The following is a 6,362-nucleotide window of genomic DNA, read 5'->3' as shown; positions in this document are numbered from 1 at the left end:
TGGTTATGCTACATATACTTTCAAATTTGGCTAAAATTCTCTATTATTTAAATGCCGGAAAAGTGAGTTTGCCATCATGCATACGATGGAAGACGTTTCGCTCAAACTACCGTTCTAAGCAAACTCCCTTTCCCGGCATTAGAGAAACTAGACAACTTGAAACTAGACAACTACTGCGACTATACTCCCGACCGAAACCTCTGCCTCTGCTTGGACTTAGAATTATTGCCCTCCGAGCAGAGGTTTGGTTCGCTGGCCAGCGGACATGTAGCCTGGCACTGATCAACTTTCTTTTAATCTTATATCAAGTCCTTGAAACTTTCCAATACTAGTACATGTACTAGTACTAAGGAGGCTGGCTTGACATCCTTGCAAAATATATCAATGTAATGAAATCTCGCATGTGCAATTCATTTTCAACTCAGGTGCTGACATTGATTTTGACCAGTTGGATGTTTGGAACTCGGGCGATGACACAACCTTACCACCATGCACGCCGTTGCTCATCGCTTGTCAAAAGGGGCATTTGGACGTGGTTAGACTGCTTCTCCACAAGGGGGCGTCTGTAGTGAAGAGAGCCATGGGGACATCGGCTCCCCTTCATGCAGCAGCGGCCGGAGGTAGGTCAATGGCAATGCTACGTGGCGTCAGGCGTGGCGTAACTGGTAGAGCGTTCGGCTCGGAACCTAGAGGTTCTGAGTTCGATGCCCCGCTCCTGCCTTGTGCCCTTGGGAAAGGCACTTTACACGACCTTCCTCACTTCACCCAGGTGTGAAAATGGGTACCTGACTTCGGTCGGGGAGGTAAAAGACTATCTTTACCTTCTGTCTGTACCGTGTATGTGGCACTGTTAATATAGCAAAAAACTTGAGTGCAGTGCCACATTGTCCCCCTCTGTCCAAAAGCAAATAGAAAAAAATGGCAATGCTATTCTCCAAGCAGAGGTTGGGTCGTGGAGATAGTAGTGGTCAATGTTTTTACTGGCCCGCCTCCCCTTGAAAAGGTTTGATCCGTTCCGTTTTGCGGCAGAGGTGAGGGAAGTGAGCCAGTAAAAATCATGACTACTCTAACTACATGTTTACATGTACTATCTTCGCGACCCAACCTCTGCTTGGAGAATAGTTAAATACAAAACAAATGCTTGTCTGTTAACGTTAAGCACCACATTTCCAAATGTTCACGGTAAAATGTAATTGACTGCTCTTGAATCATGGCAATCCAAAAACTAATTTGAAAAGAAGGCAATGTCGCGGTAGTCTCCAAGCAGACACTACGGTGCCTTAGAAATAGTATCAAAGCTGGCATGCCCGTTTGACTCCCTTAGCCGGCTATAGCTATATCCCTTTGGTCGGCTATACTCCTTTGCCAGCTTTGATACTGTTTCCAAGGCACCGTAGGGTCTGCTCGGAGACTAATGTTGCGGCAGAGCAGCAGATCGACTCATGAAAATTCATGATTAGTGTTTTCTTTGGGTTAGAACGAAGCTTAAAGTATACAACTTTGGATTCTACCAACACAGATGAGTCTTTATTCGTGTGGTAAGATGTGCATATTATAGCTCCCGGAAGGCAACTATGTCTTTATATGTATTTCTTGTGTCACAAACCAAACCTCAGGTTGGACAGAAGTGGTGGATTTGCTGGTGCAGCATGGTGCAACAGTGGACATACGGGACGGCTTCCAGCGCACTCCACTCATGAATGCATGTCGCTACAAACATGTCGACACAGTTCGGCGACTGATTGAGCTTGGAGCAAGGACTGATTTGACAGATGATTATGTAGGCCAGAGGCAAGTGTCACACATTTCATTTATATTAGAATAGAATAGATTAGAATAGAATAGAATAGAATAAACGATTGTAACCACCATGAAAAACTGAGGTATCGTTTGTGTGTCTGTGCGTGTTTCTGTGTTTGTTGGGGGGGGGGGGTACATGTGCCTGATGTCAATACATATTAAAAGCCAGTAAATCTTTTTAGACGAGTTTACATGTATATATATAGAAAATACATCGATATGCCATTCCCTGAGTCTTACTTTGTTTATAGTTTTACTAGGTTGTGGAGAGAAGTCGAAAACTGTGATTCTGTGGAAGAGAGTATAAAGCTGGTACAAGAGGCAAGGAAGTCCAATCTGTTGAGATGCTGCAACCCTAAGTGTGGCAAACCGGGCTACAGGTAGGTTTTGCTGACGGTGGTTCCGTGGTTGATGGATTATTCTTCGCACAATACTTTTCTCATCCTCTGTGCAAATGTTACAATTGAATGAATTGACTAAAAAAAAAGTATGTACATGTTTCACTTTAAATTTTTTTTGTAACCGTCAAACTAAGATCTAAATAGTTTCTGTGAATTTGACCAAGGACGTTATATGAACGTCCTTGATTTGATCCAGTCCCTGATCAGCATTTGTACCTCTTCTGCAGGAAAACCCTGAAGCTGTGCGGCCGGTGCAAGCTGACCCGCTACTGCAGCCGTGACTGTCAGAAACAACACTGGTCTGTCGGACACAAGAAGTGCTGTGGGCATGACGTGTACCCTGAAGAACGATCAGACTTGGAGAAGAAATTTGTACTGTACCTAGAAGAACATGTGCCTTGTATAAAACTTTTAAAGCAATACCAATACAGCCATAATCTTTATACATTTGTACAAAGTACATGTAAGAAGCTACATCATGAACTAACAATGCACAACAAACCTTATCACTTAAGCATGTAGCTCTTTCTTGCTATGGACATGATTCAGTTGTCTGCGAAGAAAATAATGTCCAAAAGCTCATTCTACGTTTTACCGATTTAGTAAGATAAATCAACGGAAGTTGAAGGATTCCGTATGATGTATGAACGTAAGAATATATAATAGACAGTAAAAGGGTTTGTTGGGTCGTTGATACAATCTACTTGTTCACCAATTTGAAAGGGAGAAATAGTCGTTAAGAATTGTGTAAGGACTTTGATAAGTGTACTTCTAGGAAAGGATACAAGGACGTCTGCTCGCAAGTCGCTACTATTGCCAGTATTGGTCATACATTGTTGATTGTTCATTGCGATATCCGTATGTTTACAAAAAAGGATGGCGGCCGAGACTTGAGTGTTCGCGCTCCCGTTAGTGACGTCATTTCCGGTTTGATGTCCTAGCAAAGCCTGACACGCGTTTTCGGTGACAGGGTGTTCAAAACTTGTTTTTAACAGGAGAACCGTGTGCTTTTTTAGGAAATGTCATCTCCACTACATAAAGCTACGTTTGTTGCAGCTTGTTTGCCTATATTCTGAAATTATGTTTTTTATGTGTCACAAGCTGTTTAATATGTAGATGGTCAGCTTAATACTTCAACATAATTGTTCTTTTGCAGTGATCTCTTGACGTCTGATCATTATGTTTAAATGTCTATCCTATATGTAACACACACAATTGGCAATTCCTATAAAAGTCAATTATCACCTTTATGCCAAGGATATCATTTTTACATTCTGTTGGACGTTTTACCACTGATTATTGTACTTGTGTCCTTTTGGCTCATAAATGTACAAATATTTGTCCATCTCCTGGCGTCCTTATTGTCTTTCCTAAACAGTGTCATAAGCCGCCAAATAAAATCATTTCATGAAAGTTCCAACTCCCACTGACATTTTAAAATCCTACCTTCTCGTGAAAAATGCTAACTGCCTGTACGTTTGATTGTAAAACCTAGTAGAAATGACTGTAAACTCTACTCAGTTCTTGTTATTTTCTTTGACCAGGGTAAGCCCCACAATCTATTACATAAGGGGCAAGTTCAGTCGTCTGGGGAAACAAACACAGAACAACATAAAAAGACTACAGACAGTCAGGTTGTCCATACCCTGTGAGCCAGCCGGGATCGGGCAGCTAGGACAGTTTATTCGGTGCCCCAAGACAGTCAAGCCCGCCCGGTCTCCTATTAGCGCCCGGGGAGTTTAAGCCCGATGAGGTCCACCTGATTCAGGCTTAATCTCCCCGGAGCGCTTATGAGTGATCAACGGGCTGACTGCCTTGGCTCCCCGCACAAAACTCGCTAGCTACCCGGTCCTGTCTGGCTCCCAGGGGTAGGTCGTTCAGAACAGGGCCACAAGACTTAGCCTGAGTATCATCCTCCGTAGTAACCGCTGGCTCACGACTTTCGCTTGCTACCCGTGTCCGTAAAAGATGGCAACCAAACGCAATAAGCGCATTTTTGTACAATTTGTATCCGGAGAATAAAGTCCTTCTAAAAAGGCTGACTATAAAATCAGCATACCTTTGTTCCTTTTCTAAACTTTTACGTTCTCATTCTACTCATATGAGATCACGTGACACGTATTAGTAGTGACGTGGCAAAACAATAGGTCACGTGACATAAACCATCTATCATCTCATTTCAAGCTTCTTGGCCCAGACAGTTGGCGTGAAAGAGTGAAAGGTGGACGACGATGGCAGAAAATGTGAATGAAGCGATGTTGTATCTTACTAGGAAAGGCTCAGTTGTAGGCGTTAAAACGGCATTGGAAGCTGGTAAGTTGAACCAAGTTGACTATGTAGGAGTATTGGTTTCAACAAGGAGTTTTTTATCAAGTTGATGAAAGCTCCTTCGTTCCGACGGCAGGTTGCTCGAGCTGTGTGTTTCATAGCCCGGTGACGGTGACCATACCATCGGGCGTTCGCTGGCTGTTATCTCTTCGGTGCTGTGAGGGTAACCGGCCCTTCCATTTAATTACTAAATTAGCGCAAACTGTAATCTCTTCTCCCCATTCGGAAGTACCCTCGCTACCCGAGAACAGAGCTCAGCGGCTACGGGTTCAGTTCTCGGGCCCCTAGCAACACATGCCCCGTAAAATCGTAATTTAGCCAGCCCGGCCCGGGGAGTTATGCCGCCGGAAAACTGCGGGGTCGTAGCATAACTTCCTTGTAGGCCCGCCAGCGCTGTTCTTTGACAACCAGGGTACCCAAGAAAAAGTTATCCTTTCGCTGTTTTTGGACGAATTTTATTCGTTTTCGTATTTTGCTATAGTCTGTTTTTCTTTCGGCTGGCCTGGACACTGGAACTGTGAATAGGGTAGCACCTGTGCATAGTATAGACAAAATGTCATTTTCTCTAGGCCTGATTTTCTCCTATGGCCTACTATATGCAATTTAGCGTATATTGCGCACTGTTGTTTTATTTTAGACATCCAGTTTACAGCAGAAATGCAGTTGGATTTAAACTTCTCTCCCGAGTAGAGCCCGGGAGCCCGACCGAGGGCTTTGGACCAGTAGATTTCAAATGTAAATAATAGATAAGATTTGCACACAAGTGTGAAGTACAGTAGCCTGGGTACAATGCACTAGCACCTTCTGATCTTTTCCGTTGCGAGCTCGGACAAAGGAAAGTCAAACGTGACTGTTGTGGGCCTTTTATCTTTTGTTGTAGCTATTAGTGCAACACACACAAACACACAAAACAACAACAACATTCCTCCCAATCAACAGCTTCAAACGTATCTCATCTATTTTTTGCAACTTCCTAACCAACAATCACAATGAATTGAATGATAATAAAGGCTCAGGTGCGAAAAACAAACTCCGAACGTACAGACTAGTCCACATACAATGAAGAGCAGTATTTGAAAATTACAAACATTCGACACAGAACTACCATTGCTATACTCTCCAAACAGAGGTTAGGCTCCGGCTGTTTTTTGACGTTTTTTAGTAGTTTTTATGGGGCTTGCTATTTTGTCATGTTTCTTGAAGTCCGCCAGCCAGTATAGCCTAACCTCTGCTTGGAAGTTGGAGAGTACAATTGCTAAACTAAGACCAATTGCCACAAACTGCGAATTGAATCGGAAAGGCACAACTGCACTCCTTTAGAACAAAGTCTGCCGATTTTGTACTTCAAACAATGAAACATGGTAGAAGATGAAGTACACTTCATTGTTGATTGTAATATGTATGTCAATGATAGAAATACTGTAGTTAGGTAATCTCCAAGCAGATCTTGCGTGGCAAAAGACAGTACTACTACTAGTATCATAAGCTGGGGAAAAAGTTTAGCCGGCAGAGGAGTGATCAGGAGTAACTTGGCAAATTTAATCCCCTGCTAGCTAAACTTCTTCCCCCTCCTTGCGATCGTTGCCCAAGCTAACAAATTCCCTGCTATTAAGTCTTGTACGTGTGTCTCTTCACAAGTGTACACTGTATTATAGAAATCCTTTCTGATCTCAAGTCTCAGCATAGATGGATGGGGCAGTTTTGATTATCATAAGAAGTCATAACTGCCTTGTCGTGATAAAACTTTTGAGCTACATTATACAATGACAATGATCTTTATTGCTCATTCTTGCCCCACATGGGCTAAATGCATTGTGTTGTATAGCTAAAGTA

This window comes from Branchiostoma floridae, chromosome 7 (assembly GCF_000003815.2).
Source record: "Branchiostoma floridae strain S238N-H82 chromosome 7, Bfl_VNyyK, whole genome shotgun sequence".
Lineage (NCBI taxonomy): Eukaryota > Metazoa > Chordata > Leptocardii > Amphioxiformes > Branchiostomatidae > Branchiostoma > Branchiostoma floridae.
This window is presented reverse-complemented; position numbering follows the sequence as displayed.